The sequence below is a fragment of the Ambystoma mexicanum genome, chromosome 2p, assembly GCF_040938575.1.
Source record: "Ambystoma mexicanum isolate Mex_15411 chromosome 2p, UKY_AmexF1_1, whole genome shotgun sequence".
NCBI lineage: Eukaryota > Metazoa > Chordata > Amphibia > Caudata > Ambystomatidae > Ambystoma > Ambystoma mexicanum.
Genome location: NC_090923.1, coordinates 1,401,895,138 through 1,401,914,632, shown reverse-complemented (window position 1 = coordinate 1,401,914,632; position 19,495 = coordinate 1,401,895,138). Strand labels below are relative to the sequence as shown.

At 46.8% G+C, this 19,495-nt stretch overlaps 1 protein-coding gene across 30 annotated transcripts in view; it reads left to right on the top strand.

The window, feature by feature from the left end:
- Positions 1-19,495, top strand: part of MAP4 (microtubule associated protein 4) — a 2,534,981-nt gene that overhangs the window by 1,995,195 nt on the left and 520,291 nt on the right. The gene's annotated exons all lie outside the window — the stretch shown is intronic.

The following is a 19,495-nucleotide window of genomic DNA, read 5'->3' as shown; positions in this document are numbered from 1 at the left end:
CAACTCTGTTGGCGGAAATTCGATTGCCCGTAGAGAGCCAGGCAGTGGAAGAAGTCAGAGCCTCCAAGCGGGGCACAAGAAGAACCACGTTGGCCTGAGAGTTGTTGGACCTTTCCACCCTGAACCTTTCCCTCCCACTTCAAAAGTTCAAGATGTTTACTCCAGCTCTTACTGCGGAGACATTGTGCAGGGGAGACTGGATGTGCTCCCTGGACTTGAAGGACGCTAACCTACTTGTCCCGATTTGGAAGCCTCACCGGTCCTTCCTGAGGTTCAGGTTCCAATACAAGGTTCTATCCTTTGGCCTAAAGTTAGCCCCCAGGGTCTTTACCAGTCTGATGAATGCAGTGGCGGCCCTTCTCAGGGTCCGGGGTCACCATTTCTACCCATACTTGGACGACTGGCTCATCGGGGCGAGATCCCCGGAGGCGGCTCAGCACACCTCCGCTCTCATGAATACACGACACAAATAGGGATTTTCCATCAATCTCAAGAAGTCTCAGCTGCAGCCTTACCGGAGCCTTATTTTCCTGGGCCTCATCTGGGACACAAGCTCCGAGAGAGTTTTCCCTTCCGAGGACAAGATCACAGCCATCGAGAGGGCCACATGGCACTTTCTCAGCAGAGCGGTGACCTCAGCCTCGTGGTACCAGCACCTCTTGGGTATCATAGCGGCATTCTTACTGGCAGTGCCTTACACAAGGCTGAAAATGAAAAGATTACAGCTGCACTATGCCTCATGGAGTCAGGAGCGGGGTTTCCAAGCGGAGCTTGTCAGCATTTCTCATTTTCTCCATCAAGACCTTGTCTGGTGGAGCACGGACAGCAACTTACGGATTAGCAGGCCCTTCCGACAGTCAGCACCACAATTTACCATCACCACGGATTCCTCATTGGAGGGCTGGGAGGCTACCCTGGACAACCACAGCGTCCATTGAGTTTGGTCCTTTCAAGAGCAGGAGGCCCATATCAATTGGCTAGAGCTGAAGGCAATCTGACTCAATCGCATCAGTGGCAAGGCGATCCTCATTCAAACTGACAATTCCACCAGAATGTGCTACATCAACAAGCAGCGTGGCACCAGGTATCCTCCCCTATGCAGCCTGGCAATCACGATTTGGGAGTGGGCTCTGGAGAACAATGTTCACTTGAGCGCAATCCACCTCCTGTGGGAGTCCAAATTAGTGGCGGAGAGACTCAGCAGATTGGGTGCCAACAATTACGAATGGCAATTGAACGATGAAATCCTCCGGGGGATCTTCAACAGATGGAGGCATCCGCAGGTGAATCTGTTCGCCACCTGGTACAACAAGAGGTGCCCTTAGTTCGCGTCCTGGCAGGGACGGGTCTTCGGCTCACTGGGCGACGCCTTAGTTACAATGGAACTGCATCAACGCATATGCATTTCCTCCCACTCCCCTGGTCCACAGGGTGATCTGCAAGATAAGGGAGTCACGTCACCTCAGCATGATTCTGATGGCTCTGTGGTTGCCTGCGAGGCCATGGTTCTCAGAACTGCTCAGCCTCTCGGACCAGTCTCTGATTCACCTTACAATGGGCCCAGCTCATCTTCTATCACAACAGGGAGGCAGGGTCATCCACCCCGCCCCACAGAAGTTAGCCTATGCAGCGTGGTTCCTGAGCAGGTCACACTAAAGCATCTACCTCTGTCACAGGCTAACCTAGACATCATACAGGGCGCTAGGAGCGATGCTACTAGAAGCCAGTACAAAAGCAAATGGACTAGGTTTTGCCACTGGGCGGAGTCAAAGGAAGTGGATCTGCTTACTTGCACTTTGGACGATGTGCTATCCTTCTATGCACACCTTGCTCACTCAGGGGTGTAATTAGACACATGCTGTACCTATCTGGCAGCCAATCGGAGTCTACAATAACTCAGAGGAGGACGTTTTCTCATCCTCCAACCTGGTGGTTAAAAGACATCTGGCGGGCCTCACCAGGCTCTACCCGCCCATTATAAGGCCACACCCGGTATGGGACTTCAATGTAGTGTTGGGTGCCCTGGCGCACAAACCTTTTGAGCCAATGGCATCCGTCGACATCAGACTCGTCACCGTTAAGACGGCTCTCTTGCTGAGTCTTACGTCGGCACATATGGTTAGTGAGATCCAGGCAATGGTGGCTTCAGAACCTTGCATTACCTTTCACAGAGACAAGGTGGTCCTGAGAACGCATTCCGCGTTCTTACCTACAGTAGTCTCTGCGTTCCACCTAAAAGTGGAAATAGTGTAACCTACTTTCTTTATGGGATTTAAGGACCATGCTCAGATGGTCTTGCACTGTCTGGATGTCAGGCGTGCCCTGAAATTCTATCTGGACCGGAATAAGAGCTTCCACAAGTTGGAGGCCCTCTTTGTCACCTTCGGCAGGTCAAGACTAGGATATCAGGCTTCTAAGGCCTTCACAGCAAGGTGGATGGTTTCGGCCATCAAGGAGGCCTATGAGGGGCACCACAAACCATTTCGGGCGAACATGCATGCCCACACTATTGGAGCCAAGGCAGTCGCGTTCCAGAGGCACGCTCCGTGGCAGGTCATCACCACTCCCTCTGCCTTCTGCAAGGACTACTGTTTGGATGCCGGCTCTAGGTCAGACGCGGCTTTTGGATAGGCAGTATAAAGGAACTTGTTTTCTTAAGGCGGGTCACCTCTCCACCCTGGGGCTACATTTTTTAAAAAAATGTTTTATTTGTGTTTAATCGCATTTGCAATTTTTACAAGAACGATGCTGGTTGTGCTAAAACAAGAGAGAAGAAACACTCACTTGAGGCTCATTTACATCCAAGTGCAGTCATTCGGCCGGAACTCCGGCTGGACAACAGTTTACTCTGTCCGTCTGTGCGTTGATCTTTTGAAAGGCACTTTCTAGAATTTTTACCGTGGCTATTGTCCATTTCGTTTTTTCCCCGCTACATCAGCCTATTCCACCATGTGGATTCTTCTTCTTCCTTCCCCACAAAGTCTGTACACAGGTTGTTCAGGTAAGTAGCTCTTACGTCCCTTAGCTCTGAGTATTGTAGCAGGAGATGCCTTAGGGTTTCAGGTTGATTTGGCTGACCGCATAATCTACATTCTTTGCTGTTTGTTTGTAGCCTGATTACCTGGATTTCGCGAGTCGGGAGTAAATGTAGGCGTGCTTGTTAGGGAGAATTCTCATTTTATGGCTAATTTTCCTCACCTAGTGAGTCCCCCAGCAGCTTTGCTGGATTGCTGGAGTTTATTTTTTCACCTGTTAAGAGTGTGAGCTTTTCCCCCACTCTTACCCATGTGTTGACATGTGTTATATACTTGTTTTTGTGATTGTGGACTCTGGAGTACACCACTTCAGTAGCCCCCCTCTTGTGTGTGTCACACAGCACCTTCAGTGAAGTGACACAGGGTTGTCTTTTAGACTTCCCACCAACTCCATTTCTGAGGCTGACTATAGTCCCCCAGAAAAGGGTAACGTTGCCATTAACTTTACTTAGTCATTTAACCACAGATCCAGTACACACCATCTCGCATGGAGTACTGGAAAGGGTTACTCCGTATCCCTTTTTATCTGTGCCTCCTAGAGCATTGTTTTGCTCTATTAACATTTAGACTTGGCTGGTGGCAGTGGTATCTACCCTAACATCTCTACCGCGATTATATTATATAAACGTGGTATTGTTTTAGGCTATTATATTAGCTTCGAACATAAACCCGCTGGACCAAATACTTTTTCTTTTGGCTCCGGTCGGGTTTATTCGCCATTTCTTTTTGTTAAAGTCCTTCTTGTGTTTTACTTTGCGCGGCAAACCAAGTTTGCCTCCTTTGTTCACTGTCTTTTGGTGGCCTTCTGCCAAGAAGCCCTCTTCCAGGCGCCTGGGTGTCTAGGTGGGCTGAAAGTGAGGGAGGGGTGTAGTCACCCCCTACACAGGGTATCCTAGGAAACCCAAGTCGCACTTTGCCATGATTGGCTGAAGTGGTTGTTCGGGCTGGACAACCCCCCTGCTGCGTGATTGACAGCCAGGCTGTGTGAATGGGGGATTTTCACATAAAAGGCAGGTCTCTTGGGCTAGAAGTCAGTCGCCACTGTAACTACAAGGAATCGAACAGAAGCGGAGAAGAAGACGGCTGCTGCAACTACCCCGTCCCGGTGAAGCCCTGCTGCAGTCCCGAGCTATCTACCCTTCGACAACCAGAGAAGATCCAGTCCGGAGTCTTCTTCCCTTGAGCCTGGTGGGGATAACCAGCTCATCTTCCACAGCCAGAGGATCCTCTTCTTGGTCGAAATCGCTGCACACTGCTGTAGTGGTCTGGATAGCCATTTGAAGAGCCTCTCCTGTTTTTTTTAAGGAGCACACCTTTTATTCACCGTCGCTGCTACCGGGTTCATCCCTGTGTGGTGCAGACCCCTCCAGACGTCTTCCTTCGCACCGAAGCTCCAGGAACCGTGGGTCTGCAGGAAACCAACAGGAACAACTGCCGTGGCACCAGCTTCTTCACTGAATAAGGTACTGTGTTCTGCTTGAGGAATTAGGGTGAATCCCTTTTCTTCTCCTCCAAGGCTTGTCCTCGTTTTCCCTCCTTCTTATAACTTTTGCTTCCTCTGTTGACAATATCTAAGTACTCCTGGCAACGTTGAATCGTGAACTGTCCGACTGTGTGATCCTTCGACAACAGGAACCCGGTTCCACTTGACACTGGCTCCGGCCTATTGACTCTTGAATTCCGTCAAATAGTGTTCTCTGATTCTGTCTGCCTTGACAAAAGTATTGCCTATGATTTTTGCCCCCAACTCTCTCCGGTTAACTCGGGCGCTAAGTGTGTTTTTGCCCCGGTAACATTTCTTGTCGCGGATACGCGTTTCTTTAGTAAGACCGAACTGTAATTACTGTCAAAAAGTGATCGCAAGTGTATTCCCGGTAACGTTGTTTGTTTCACAACACCGGTCCGTTAAAACATAGGGTACTTACCTTGAGTTAGAGTGTACCAAAGTGAATTGGTTGGTTGTATATTTTACGTGTGGTTTTGAATTAATAGAAGTGTTGTGTTTATAACAAATGGTTTAAAAATAAATGTACCTGAAACCTTGAGTCAGTGTTTGCTTGAGTCACAGTAATTGTGGTTACTTTGTGTAATCTCTGCTACTGCTCATATACTCTTGAGATAAGCCTGGCTGCTCCGCTACTGCTACCACTTTAACATAGTAGTTCAGGCTTGTACCAAAGGTAAAACTTGTATTGCCACCTGTAGCCTTAATTGTGTGTAGTGGTTGCTAAGGGCACTGCACAGGATTCTGCCTAACAGTGCTCTCATGTATGTTTTCCTGAGCTGTTTATTCGGGAATTTGATGCAGTAGGCACTTTGAGTCTATTGAAGTTGGGAGGGAGATGCTTTGTAAGTTTGTTTGCCTGTGCTTTATCAAGGTTATCAATCCAATCTTGGGCTTCCATTTTAGATTTTACTCTTACAGGGTTTGTTTTCAGGTCCTCTTCTGTACACGCAATCTCAGACAGCTTATCCTTTAGTTTGTCTACCCAGGCGTTTAAAATGGTCAAGTGGCGGTTTGCTATTTCGCTCGCAATGATCTTTTTAATTGGAGGAGTATCAGGTAGTAGAGTGTTCCTGAACAATTGCATTGCACTTTGCAGCACTGTTGCTTCCAGTGATAGCAGACCTACATCTTGCCTGATGAATACCATCGAAACCGAATTTGGCAGACCCAGTACAGTTTTCCATAGGTATCCTTCTAGTTTTCGCCATATTGCGGTTGGCATGTTTAGAGTTGCACCCATTCCGTAGGTGAGGGTTGGTACTACTGTTCCTTTGTAAAACTGTATCACTGGGACCAATGAAAATTTGCCATATTTTCTGTCAATTTTCTTCATTTGGGCCACAAGATTTCTTGCTTTTTCCCAAAGTGCTGTTTGCATTTTTGATTCATTCGCAGAGTGGTCAATAAACACTCGCAGATATTTGAAATGCGGTACCACTTCGATGTTCACTTTGTCCAAGGACCACTTGTGATTTAACTTGTTTTTTGAGGATTGCTTTCCGAGGATCACTATCTTTGTTTTTATTTTGTTTATTTTCAGATTGTTTAGTTCCATGTATAGAGCAAAGTTGGTAAATTGGCGCTGGAGGCCAATTTGGGTCTGGTCCAGCAGAATCCGATCATCTGCGTATAGTAAGCGTGATATGTTGACATTTCCCAGCTTAGGCGGGAAGGATCTGAGGGATAATTCTGCTTCTTTAAAGTCCCCCAAAAAGGCAATAAACAGTGCTGGTGCTAAGGTGCACCCCTGCTTCACTCCGCGTTCCGAGGGTATTTCTCTTGATAGCCGGCCTTGATTGTTTAGATGCACGCTTAACTTTGTGTTCGCGTGGAGGGCCATCACTGGCTCAAGCACTTCCTCAGGCACTTCCATTTTTCCAATTTGGCCCACAGTATTTGTCTATCCACTCTGTCAAAAGCCTGTAACAGGTCTACAAATGCCAAAAAGACTGTTGGAGAACCTTGCTTGACCGTAGATTTTATGAGGTTTAGCATTAAGATGTTAACTGTGATACTTCCATTTTTTAGGAATCCCATTTGAAATGGATCGTTGGCTGGTGACATTCTGGCCCAGGTACGGAAATGACCTAGAAGGAGGGTTGCAAAGATTTTTCCTATTATGTCAAGAAGTACGATGGGATGATAGTTGTCCGGTTCTTCCCTATTTCCTCATTTGAATATAGGTACCACCACTGCTTCGGTCCATGATGCTGGAATGGCTCTTGTTTGCCTGCAATGATCAAAGAAAGAGGATACTAATGAAGTTTGTCCATTCCTCTACATTCTGCTTGAGATCGATGTTACTTAGGCCATCCGGGCCCGGAGCTCTTGAATTTTTAAGTGTTTTGATGGCGATCTTTATATCATCTTTTGAGGATAGGTTGATCTATGGGGTTCCTGAATCAATTTGGGATGGAGGTTTATGGTCCGGTGGGCCATATAGAGATTTTTCAAAGAATTTGACCCATGCTTCTTCATTTACTGAGTTGGCAGTTCGATTTTCCACAGCCTTATCTGGTCTTTTGATGAGCCCAGAAGTCACTCATTCTTTTTGTGCTCAGAGTCCGGAGCATTTCCTCTGCATCCTTTTGGTACATCGCATGTCTATGTCCTTGAAGCCATGATTTGTATTTCCTCGTTTCCAGTAGCCATGTACTCCAAGCCATAGGAGTATTGACCGTTGTTGCTTGTCTTTTCAGTTTTCTCAATGCTCTTCTTTTTTCCACCACAGCTCTATCGTACACATTGCCTTTTTTGAATTACGGCTGGTTTTCCTCCCCTCGTGCTCACCCTATACTGTAATAGGAAAGGTAAGTAGTCTGGGCATTCCGTCTTTTTTTTCCTTTTTCCATGTTCCCCTTTTGAAGTTCTCCGTTATACTTTCAATGTTAGAAGCTGTTAAGCGTAAACGGGTTTGTTGGTTGTTCATCTCTACCAAGTGGTTATGTCTTTTGGAAGCTAGACATGCCGAGGTCCATGCTATTGCCAGAAGATTGTGGTCGCTCTCTGTGTTTTTAGAGACTGAATCATTTTCTATATATGGTAATAAACTGTGAAAAATTAAGAAGACGAGAGTTGCACTGGAGTCGCCTCTGTCATGTGGGCGTCGTAACCTCCCATGATTTCACTGATGCAGAATTGTGTAGGTTTCTGGATTTCATAAGGTCCATCCAGGCTGCTCCTCTTACTTCCGCTGAGCTTTGTGCGTTCCACGCAGTCGAGTTGTCGGTTGTGCTGTTGCAATTTGCATTTACATCTCCACATATAATTATATGTGTCATAGAATATTCAACAGAGATGTTGTCGATCACCTTTGCTAGTTGTTTGCAAAAGTCTACTGTAGAGGTTTTCTGGGGGTTCCAGTAGACATTTATGATGGCTATCTGTGATGTTCTTCTTCCTATATGGCCGCTATCTTGTTTGCTCCAGTACTGCGAGGACACCATACAACTCTGTTATTTTTTTTACCGTTGTGATCCCCGAACCCAGTCGTATAGCTACTAGAAGACCTGATGACGGACGGCCAAACAGACCTTTTGTTGCCGGTGAAAATTCAATCTCAAAACCGTCTAAGGATGTTTGTTCCATTAGCCAGGTTTCCTGGAGGCATAATATGTCAAATGCCCCGAGATCCTGGTTATCCGGGTTGGTTAGGTGGCGATGGCCTCTCGTGTTCCACAAGGCCATTGACAAACATTTTTGCGGAGGGGTTTCTTGTAGACAAGTCGGAGGAGATCATTTTCTGGTCGCCTCTCCTGGTAATTGCTAATTGTCGTGGTTGGGGTTTAAGGCCGCTTTCAGCCATTTCCATGGGCCATTTGCTGGCTTTTTCGCTGCTCTCTGAGGGATTGGCTCCCCTTACCACATCTTTCTTGCATTCTTTCTCTCCTCTTTTTCCTTTTCCCAGTGTGGTCTGAGTCTGAGTACATTCTTGGGCTCTTGAGCTCCCCCTCCGGTCTCGGGTTCGATCGATTTTCCATGTTGTTGAGTCCTTTTTTTCTTCCGTGGTATAGTTCTCTCTGCTCCTTTTGGTCTCCCTTCTTGGTGCTTGTTGGTCGCGAAATCCTTGACGATGGTTATCCTCTTGTTAAGACGGATTTCCGAACTCTGTCCTGGTGGCGCAGAAGTTCAGAAGGCCAACCTAATTACTTGGAACAGGGTAACCTCTGGACGAGCCAGACCAATCAAGGTAGCGATCGCGGCGGTCAAGACTAGGTCTCAAGAGGGGTGAGGGTGACTGAAAGCCCGCAATGAGCACACAAAGCAAGAACACTTACAAAATACTCCAAACAGTTGTTATATTAAAAATATATACACATTTATTTCAAGGCCTTTAAAACAATGACCGTAGCAAGAAAATCACAATATAACGATAGTAAACCAACACATACCATATCAACACAATATATATACAAATACGACAGTCTCAAGCGTTAGATGCACAAAATGGGTAGTCCACCTAAAAGGGAAGGAAGACAGGCAGTGCGAAATAATGCTTAGACCCAGTTCGCCTTCAGAGGCACCTAACTAGATGGAAGTCCGAGCCCTGCGAAGAGTGGAGCCTTGTGCTCAGAAGTACCTGCACGCGCTGGTGCCAACGGGCAAAAGGAGAAGCTCTTCGAGGGAAATCAGGCAGTTCAGTTTAGTGCACAAAAGAAGAAGAACAAGTTCTGCGACTCAAGCGCAGCCTCCACAGTGGGAAGAAGCAGAGCGCGAGTACGGAAAAGGGTGCTGTTTGACACAGCGGGGAAAAGCAATGGGCTCCTGCAGGAGGGCGACCAGATCCTAGCTATGCTACTCACTGGTCCCCGATGCAAGCAGACCCAGGCTTCTCCGCGTCCGTTTCAGTAGCTGGCAGGTTCAGAAGAGCAGGGAACGCCTCGTCGTCGTGTTGAGTAAAGAGACGTCCCAATCGAAGAAACCCGCACAGTTTGTTACCACAGCAGGGCAACGGAGCGGCCGTGTGTATCTGAGCCAAATGTACACTACTCACTTCAGACCTGGGAACGCCAAGTGTACGAAGCGTGTGAGAGTGACAAGGACTCGATATACTACACAACCTGGCGGCGGTTACAGAGCAAGACTCCCGTGTAAGCTGGTCAGTCAACTGGATGGCCCAGAGACGCTTCCAAAGGCTTACTGGCAGGAGATGGTGAAGATGCCGAGAATAGCTGTTCCCGCTATTCCAAGGGTCGAAGTACCAGTACAGGCCTTCTGGTTTGATCAAAGGTGAAAAGGGTTTCACAAGGCGACAGCAGTGCAGAGGAGAAGTCCTTCAGCGGGTCACCAGCGATTCCTCGGTCCAGCCTCTTGGTTGCAGGATACTTGGCTCCTGTATTCCTTCGTTCGTGAGAACTCAGGAGATCGACATGGTAGTGGTGTTTCCAGCCCCCTCTTATCCACGGTTCCCTTCGCGCCAAAACGGAGGGGACCCAATGGGAGATCCGCTCATCAACACTCACACCATTCGTGGACCAATCACGGACCACGGTGGTCCCAGGCATTCACACCACCCTAGACTCTCTGGCACCCAGGATGTGTATTGGGACCAGACATCCCAGCCCACATCCTGGAGGCACACACAAGACATGTAGAAGCCCGCGAAAGCATCTGTGTTTCGCGGGAAAGTACATGCCCAAATAAGGAAGACCCGGGACGGCTCGACCTGGGGAAGGTGAAGGGAGCAAGACGGTCAGCGGACAGGACAAAAGGAGCCTCGTGGTCTGGCCATTTTGGGAGCCAGGCCACCATTTTGGGTTAAGCGCGAGAAACGCGCTTAGAGCGCCAAAAGGAGCTCAAAACACAAGAAACGATCGCTGCCACCATTCCCGTCCCTGAATCACTTGCACCGATCAGATACAATCCTAAACGAGTATCTATGGCCTGTAGAAGGCTAGAGACCCAAGAGAGCTGTAACTTAGCTTACAGTGCCCTCTTGTGTCATGTTGCACGAAAGCCGCAACATGATAAAAGAAACTACAGGAAACAGCGTTCCCCGGTACTGACTGTCTTAAGGGCATGTCAGTTTCCCCGTAAGAAAGGAGCGAAAGCCCAGAGGAGTGCGGCAGAAGGCTGCACTTCTCTGGCAAAGTCAAGAACAAGGTGAAAAACAACAGCAAAAAGTTTAGGGGTTGCTACATGGAAGGAAAATTACCTACAATTACGAAATCTTTCCTAACACCTCTTCATATTGATATCTTGTGCCTTGTCTTTTCCGATTGTACAGGTCTTGGGTTTTTGATGTATAGTGGCGTTTTTGGTCTCCACTATCCCTCTTGGTCAAAGCCCTTGGCTCTGTTTTTGATATTTGCAGTTCCTTCAGAGTAAAACCTACTTGTTTCAGGTCTTTATATGCCTCATCCGAGACTCCTTTAAGCGCCTTGCTTTTAATGTGCAGGTAGGTTTTTGCCTTTTGATCTCGATGGTAAGGTTCGATTAGAACAAAATCATCTTTTCTCAAATATTGTAGAGAGTCTATTTTGCTTAGTGTTCTTAGGACCGTTTTCCTATTTAGAATCATGTAGTTACTTCTGCACGATATTTGCTCTAGTTTAAACACTCTGATTTCTTTTACTGAATTGTCTAATTTTGCGGGTCTCTCCCATCCATATGTCTTTCTTTTTCTTTCCTCAGAATGCTGCCGAGCTCTTCTCTCTCTTCTGTGGAGTCGACCCATATCTAGGTTCCATCCTTGGCTGCAGCACGTCTTTGTCTTGAAGCCTGCCATTCTTTGCGTGTTCTTGGTGATTTCCTGTTGGTTTATTTAGCAATGTTTTGTCCACACAGGTCTTTCCTTTTACATCCCTAGGGGGTGCTGGGTCCCTCTGAGGCCCTTCAGTGGTTCTTTCTGAGGCCGTAGTCTGGCTACATCGAGTTTGCGCTTTGTCCGACCGAGGCTCTGCTTCATAGTGCTCTGATAAACTCCATTAGTGCACTTGCTGTGAGGAATTCTTCCACCGTTCTCGGCGATTTCACCACAGGCTGAGCCCCTTTTTGAATTGTTGATGGTTTCAATTTAGGCATTGTTGGTATTGATATCAATTCAGTTATGTCCTCCCCCCTGCTGGACTCTGAGGGTGCTTTTTTTTGTGGGCTGCACTGACGTCTCCTGCCAAGCGTAGACCTACACTCTGCTTTTTGTTGGGGAGTGTCGCTGGTGTTTTTATCTGAGGGCTGGGGGACTGAATTTTCGTTGGCTCTGCTTTACGGACTTCTGACAGTTTGAGTTTTTTGAAGATTGGCTCCATTCCACTTGTCTGTGCTTGTCTGGGTGGCTTTTTCCATACCCCTTTTTTTAGTCTTGTTTTTGTAGGTGGAGTCCTTAAGTTTTGCCTCCATGAGGGTCCATTTAGCCTCCCATGCCGCTACATGCTCAGCGTTTTTTGCCTCTACGGCTGTTATATATCCTTCAATAAAATCAGGTTTTGTTTGTTGGGAGACGCTCTTTGCGTTTCGATCACTATTTCGCTGTGTCTTCTGTGCTTCACCGGCGTTTGCTGTGAATCCAAGCATTGAGGGGGATGGTAGTGCTGGGCTGTGATTTCAGATGCCAAACTCCCCAGAAGCGGTATTGATGATATTGAGCGTTCCGGGTGAGTACTGCTGCTTTGTTTAGAGCTGTCCCATCTATGTTTGGCTTTTCACCCCTTTCTAGATGTTGGAGGTGGATTTTCGCCCAAGGTTGCGCGCTCATTCGTGCCCTTGCGCCGGGTGCTTGGTCGTGCTGCCGATCCAGTTCCTCATTTGGAGTGCTGCCACAGTGGTTGTCGGACCCTAGATTGAGCTCTGTGCTTACTTGTATTCCATGTTGTTCAGATTGTTGCTTATTTGAAGCATTTGGGTCACTGATCTCTTGTTTCTCATAGGCTTCAGTGGGCTCCTATTGTGTTGAAACCATCACTTGTTCCAGCTGCTGTGGATGCCGGATTTCACTTACTTTTGGTTGAGTGGGTGTTGAGTCGCCATTTTCACCTGATTTCACCTGGCTGGATTCCTGTGGGCCATCGATTGACTTATTAGCCACCCGAGGCCCAGTGTCTGCAGATTCGTGGGGTTGATTTTTTGCTAGTTGTTTTCCTGGCTTTATTGGGCGGTAGAACCCCATCCACCATTTCCAAAATGTCTGCATCCGAAAGTTCTACATCTGAATTTAGTTTTTGCTTACACTGTTGCTTCTTAAAGAAGTTAAGTAAAGCGTTAGAGAGCAGAGGGTTTGGCAAGGTGTGTGTCCCGACATCCGCCTTCTTCCTTGCTGGGATTTTAGTTTTCTTCCTATCTTTGTAGCAGAGATTCTTTTCTTTATTTCGGCCCATACAGAGTTCTTGAGTATTGGTCTTACTGTCCCTTTTACTCCTAGGATCCTTCCATTTTGTTTTTTGTTGTATATTCTTTTTCCCCTTTAATGTGGCAGCCTTTTTTGTGTTTGTAGTTATTTCCACAATAGATCCTGACGTATCCAACTGGTCTGGGTCACTGCTAGGGTTTTTGTCATTTTCGGCAGAAACAGGTTCGACCTCCATGTTGGGAGTGTCATGTCTTGATGGACTGGGCACTGCTGTGGCTCGATCACCTGTTGATTGGCTTTGATTGGTTAGATCCTTTTGTGTATGTAGTTGTGCCGTTGCAGAAATCAGTGTCTTCTCCGACAGTCCTGGTCTGGACTCCGGGCACGGGTGGTATACAGAGTCTTTTACGTTTTCTCGTACCGCAGATACTTTGTAGGTCCCAGCGACCATTTGGGGCTCCACCGGTTGTCTGCTAGCCCTGAAATCAGGATGAGGAAACAGGGACTCTGTAGACTTGGTGGACAGTCCGGAGGGTGAAGCCACGCCAATACTGGCGTTCTCCAAATTGCTGGCCTCACTTCCCTTTTGCATGTTCATACCTAAGCTATGTATGCCGCATGTGTTTGGGAACGGGACCGGAGAAAGGGTCAGCCCAGTCCGCCCTACGGCTACCTTCAGTTGTAATCGCACATGTAGTATGGAGGAAAGGGGACGGGACGCAGGGGTAATTATAAGCTACTCACCGTAGTGACTAACATACTCCTAGTCCATAGACACCTTTCCGCCATACGTCCCACTATCCTCCCCCCTAATAAAACTGGTGTCATTAGGCAATGGTAATGTTGTTGACACGTCAATGGGGACTGAGGAGTGACACCCGTGGGCGGAGTCAGGAGAGCGCATGCTCCCAGCGACGCGCCTCTAAATTTGCGACGGACGACCATTTTGTATGCAGTATGGAGGAAAGGGGACTATGGACTAGGAGTACGTTAGTCACTATGGTGAGTAACTTGTAATTTAACTGCCAACCCATAAAAATGCCATCAAGAACAGTCGGCAGTGAAATATCTGGGTTTCTTTGTAGGCAATGGTTTGGTCCAACTGCAGAGCCAGAAAGTTAAAGCTGTCCAACTAACTCCAACACCCAAAACCAAGAGTGAACTTTGTGCTTTTTGGGGCTAACCGGCTATTACCAGTGATTCATACCAAACTGTTCCAGCCTAGCCGCTAACCTCACGGACAAACTCAAAAATGCACATCATCAAAAGTTATTATGGAACAAGGAAGATCAAACAAGTTTTAATGGGCCGAGGAGCATATTTTGTGGCAAACCTGTTTTGAATGTACCAGATTTTAATAGAGAATTCAAGTTATAAACTTCTGGGAGACTTCAACTTAGGTTTCACTAACATGTCTGACCAGAAGGCCGAAGCCCTTAGCACCACTCTCCATGAGATCAACTTGTCACAAGCCGTCACAGCACCCACACATTCAAAGGGGCTGACTCCTTGACTGGATCATGCATTGCAACATGCCCATCACGGTCTCATGCCCATCACGGTCTCATCTATCGACCCTGTGCCCTAGACAGACCATTCTCTGATCCTTTTTGCCGCGTCCGCCAACTCATCCACACCACACATAGCCAACAAACACCCCCCAATACTGCGAGACACACAAAACCGCAAACTTAACATAGAAACGATGGAACCCACCATCTGTGCCCACCTGGCTCAGATGCCCGACAGCACCGATCCAGCATCCTCACTGTCTATACCTCCACTCTCCTCAATGGCCTTGACTTGCATGCCCACTCAAAACCACGACAAAAAGAGTACCAATCAAAACTGGTTCACAGAGGAAGTTACCACCCTCCGCAAACTGAAATGTGCCCAGGAACACTTATGTAGAAAAAACCCTTCCACTTTCCACAAGGAGGGCTTCCTCACTAGCGCCAAATCCTACATTATCTCAATCATTGCCACAAAAGCCAGCATTTACAATATCAGTATCGATGAAGCCAGTCTGAATGCTAGAGAACTCTTTAAAATGTTCAAAGAGCTGTAATCCCCTGCTCCACTGTTAGGGAGAATTCTCATTTATGGCTAATTTCACTTACCTAGTGAGTCCCTCAGCAGCTTTGCTGGATTTCTGGGGTTTATTTTTTCCACCTGGTAAGAGTGTGAGCCTTTTCCCCACTCTTACAGTGTATTTTTTGTGTATGTTGTACTTTTTGTGCAAATGGGCTATGGAGTGTCACCAACTCCCTAGGCATCATCTTTTCACTTGTGTGTCGCACAGCACCTTTAGTGCAGTGACACGGGGATATCTTTTAGACTTCCCTTGTGAACTCCATTTCTGGGGATGACTACTGTCTCCCAGAAACAGATAAAGTCACCATTGGCTTTACTAGTCCTTCAAAAATACAGATCCAGTACAAGCCATCCTACAATACTGGAGGGGAATATCTTTCCCCTGTCCTTCAGTAACTCAAGGGGCACTTTGTGTCCCCTTTCCCGACTTGACATGGCTGGTGGCAGTGGCAACTATCATTTTTACATGGATTCCTGTGTTAGTGTTTTGGCTGTGGTGACAGAAGTGAACATAAAACCTACTACCCCATATCGTTTTTATTGTGGGTCCTAGCGTGGTTTTTCGCCATTTCGTGTTGGAAAGGTCTTTCTTGTTGTTTGCTTTTTGCGCCAAACCAGGTTTGGTTTTCCTGTTCGCCGTCCTTTGGCGGGCTTCTTCAAAGAAGCCCTCTTTTGGCGTCTGGATGTCTAGGTGGGCTGAATGTGAGGGAGGGGTTTAGTAAGCCCATGCACAGGGTCTCCCTGGAGACCCAAGTTGCACTTTGTGTCGATTGGCTGAGGTGGTTGTCCGGGCTGGACAACCCCCTGCTGTGTGATTGACAGCCAGGCTGTCGAATAGGGGATTTTTGTCATAAAAGGCAGGACTCTTGGGCTGGAAGTCAGTCTCGCCACTGCAACTACAAGAACCGAAGAGAAGTGGAGAAGAAAACGGCTGCTGCAACTACTGGATCCCGGTGAAGCCCTGCTGCAGTCCTGAGCTATCTACCCTTCAACGACAGAGAAGATCCAGTCCGGAGTCTTCTTCCCTTGAGCCTAGTGGGATCAGCCAGTTCACCTTCTACAGCCAGAGAATCCTCTTCTAGGTCGAAATCGCTGTACTGAGCGTCCGGATAGCCATCAGAAGAGCCCTCTCCTGTTTTTAAGCAACGCACCTTTTATTCATCGTTGCTTTGCTTCCGCTGGCTTCATCCCTGGGTAGTGCAGATCACTCCAGACGTCCTCGTTCTTGTCCCCACGACTGAAGCTTCAGGAACCGCGAGTCTACTGGAACTACCAGGAATGACTGCCGTAGCACCAGCTTTCTTCATCCGAATAAGGTACTGTGTCCATTTGGTTGTTCTCTCCGCCCGACCTTGAGGAATCGGAGTGAACCCTTTTCCTTTCCGAAGGCTTGTCCTTTGTTTGTTTGTTTAGTATTTATTAAGCGCACCGGACCCTGGAGTATAAGGGCGCAAAGGTAAGAGGATGTACAGCTTAGAGCATAGTTATAGGTTACAGGTTACAAGGTCCTTCCGTCTTATAACTTTTGCTTCCCTTTGACAATATCGAGTACTACTGGCAACTTTAATCTTGAACTATAATAACCGTGTGATCCTCGACAACAGAGCCCTGGCTCCATTTGACACTGGCGCAGGCCTGTTGACTTGTATCTGCCCCTTAGAAAACGTCCTCTGATTATTTTGGCTTGACAAAAGTATTGCCTATGATTTTTATCCACTATTCCCTTGTTTTAATTCGATATGCTAAGTGTGTTTGACTTCGGGTGCATTTCTTCTCGCGGGTATGCTTTATTTTTGTAAGACCAAACTGTCATTACTGTCAAAAAGTTATAGCGTATTAACCCACGGTAACGTCTTGGTTTCGAAACACTGGTCTATCAAATCCTAATGTACTTAACTTGAATTGACCTGAACAAGAGGAATTGGTAGTGTGTAGTATAGAGTGTGGTTCTATTTAGTAGAAGTGAATTTACTTAGATTTTTTAACCAGAAACCTTGAGTCAGTTCTTGCTTGAGTCACAGTAATTGTAGTCCTGTGTGTAATCCCTATTACTACTCATTTGCTCTTGAGATAAGTCTGGCTGCTCAGCCATCGCTACCACTTTACTGTGTATTACAGGCTTGTACCAAAGGTGAAATTGTACTATCACTTGTAGTCTTAATTGTATGTAGTGTTCCCTAAGGGTACTGCATATGATTCTGCCGAACAGCCACCTACAGCAAGCATTTCGAAAGATGAAACCTGATGCACACTAGTCCAGTCCGTGCTTACCAACAGAACCCACAGCCTCAGAGATAAAACCATCCTCGAAAAACCCCAGCTCCCACCAAATACTGCTTCTGACACAGACTAATTCGCCCACCCGCGCCTCCCTTCCACTTCTCCCCTGTGTCTCCAGCTGAAGTCATCACTGCCATCACTCGTCTATAAACCTTCATTTGTAAAGGAGAGATCTGCCCGTCCCACGTTATCAAGATTTGCGCAGAACCTCCAGCTCCTATTATTGCTAAATATATCCATGTCTTTTTTGAATCCACTATGGTCCCCAAATCCATTAAATTAGCATGGGTCACCCCTCTTCTCGAAAAACCTTCACTCGACCCCACCCTCCCCTCCATCTACCGTCCCATCATGACAGTACCCTACCTACTCAAGCATTTTGGACCATACTGCTTATGCTAAACTCCAATCCTCCCTAGAAACCCACAACCTACTAGGCACGCGCCAATCTTGTTTTAGACCAAAACACAGTACATAATCTGCTCTCCTGGACCTTAAGATTCAGCTAGATATCATCCGTGACGCAGGTGACCTCGCCATCCTCCTCCTACTCGACTTCTCTGTGTCCTTTGACCTCATTATCCTTTGTCACATCTCACCTCCACCTTCAACCTCTCTAACAAAGCAACTAACTCCTCCTTGAGTGAGTATTCCTCTAGGATCTTCGCAGACTCCCAAGTAGCCAACCCAATCCCCGTCCCTTATGGGGTACCTCAAGGATCATGCCTCTCTCCCACTTTGTATAATATGTATACCAAGTGACTCTTTGATCACCTGGACAGCCTTGAAATCCCCTAGACTAACTTTGCTGATGACGCACAAATACTCCTCAAACTCATTGGCAACCGCAATCTAGAATCCGCCAATATCAACCGGATCTACAGCACCATTCAGGCCTGGATGGCCACCCACCACCTATGCCTGAATGATGACAAGACTTGACCCAGCCTTTTGTCTCTTTTTCCAAAGATGGTAACATCACTTAGGTCTGTAGCTCTGTCAAAACCCTGGGAGTCAACCTTGACTCTGAACTCATGATGCACAAACAACTAAAAGCAGTTGTCTCCTCTACAGCTTACTCTTACTTCTGGCTGTTTCGGGACTAGAAAGATCTGATCATATCTCGTCAGTGAGACGCGAAGCTCACTGGCTGCCCATCAAGGCACTCATTGAGTTTAAAATCCTCTCAATCACCCACTGCTGCATTCACAACACCACGGACACCTACATCTCCGAGCGCATCTCCAAAAAACCCTAATCCCTGCAGCCTGCATTCATCCATGTCCACCGCCATTGTGAAACACAGATTTACCAGACAAAAAGAGCAAGAGGAGCCAGCTTCACCTTCATTGCCCCCTCTCATTGGAATGTACTCCCACCATTTATCCAAGAAGAACCCTCCTACCTGCGCTTCTGCAAAAAACTCAAAACTATTCTCTTCAGCAAATATGTAACTGTTTCCTAACTTTTCTACTGTATTACTGTACTACTACCTATCTTCATCTGTAACTACTCCATCCGCTTTGTAACCCTTCTATTGTTCTTACCAATTGTTTCTGCCTACCAATGTAGCGCCGTGATACTTCCGGGTTTGGGCGCTATCAACAAATGAAATAAATAAAATAAATAGGGCGGCATTGCACTTTGTTGCTGAACTGGCCAGTTGAGATAAGTTATTGGCATTGTATGAAGAGAAAGGGAACCATTACTGGAACACTCATATTCATCCCAGTTGAGATAGGATTTTGGCATTGTATGCAAATGAAATAAGGCAAGAAGAGTATAACGAGGAACAAAAGTGATGGAGAGGGTTGAAAATCTGAAAAACCCAGTAGCAGAACTGTCACTTAAACATAGTTACCAAGAACTACTTGAGAATACGTTACTGAATTGAACTTCGTGAAAAACCAGTTTACAGGAGGAGGGCGGGTCATTCTCCTGGTTTTGTTATAATAGTGGTGGTTTTAGAATAAGTTTGTTTGGACAGTTTTCTGATTTGAACTTTCACTGACATGCACCTTAGTTCTGTTAGCTAGGGAAAACCCTTAGCGTAGGTACAGATAGGCATTAATTCCTTTCAGTTAATAAAAATCATCATTGAGATGGAAAGTCAGTCTGTTTCCTTCCCCTGACCCACCGCACTAGCCTCATTCACAGATTGATTTGGATCATTGTTGATTGCCTGATGTTCTCTGTAAATACTTAATCTTTTCCCATGCTTTTGTGTGCATGGAACTAAGATAGCACTGCGAGAGCCGTCACACTTGGAGTGCTGCAAGGGTGGCTATGCTCACA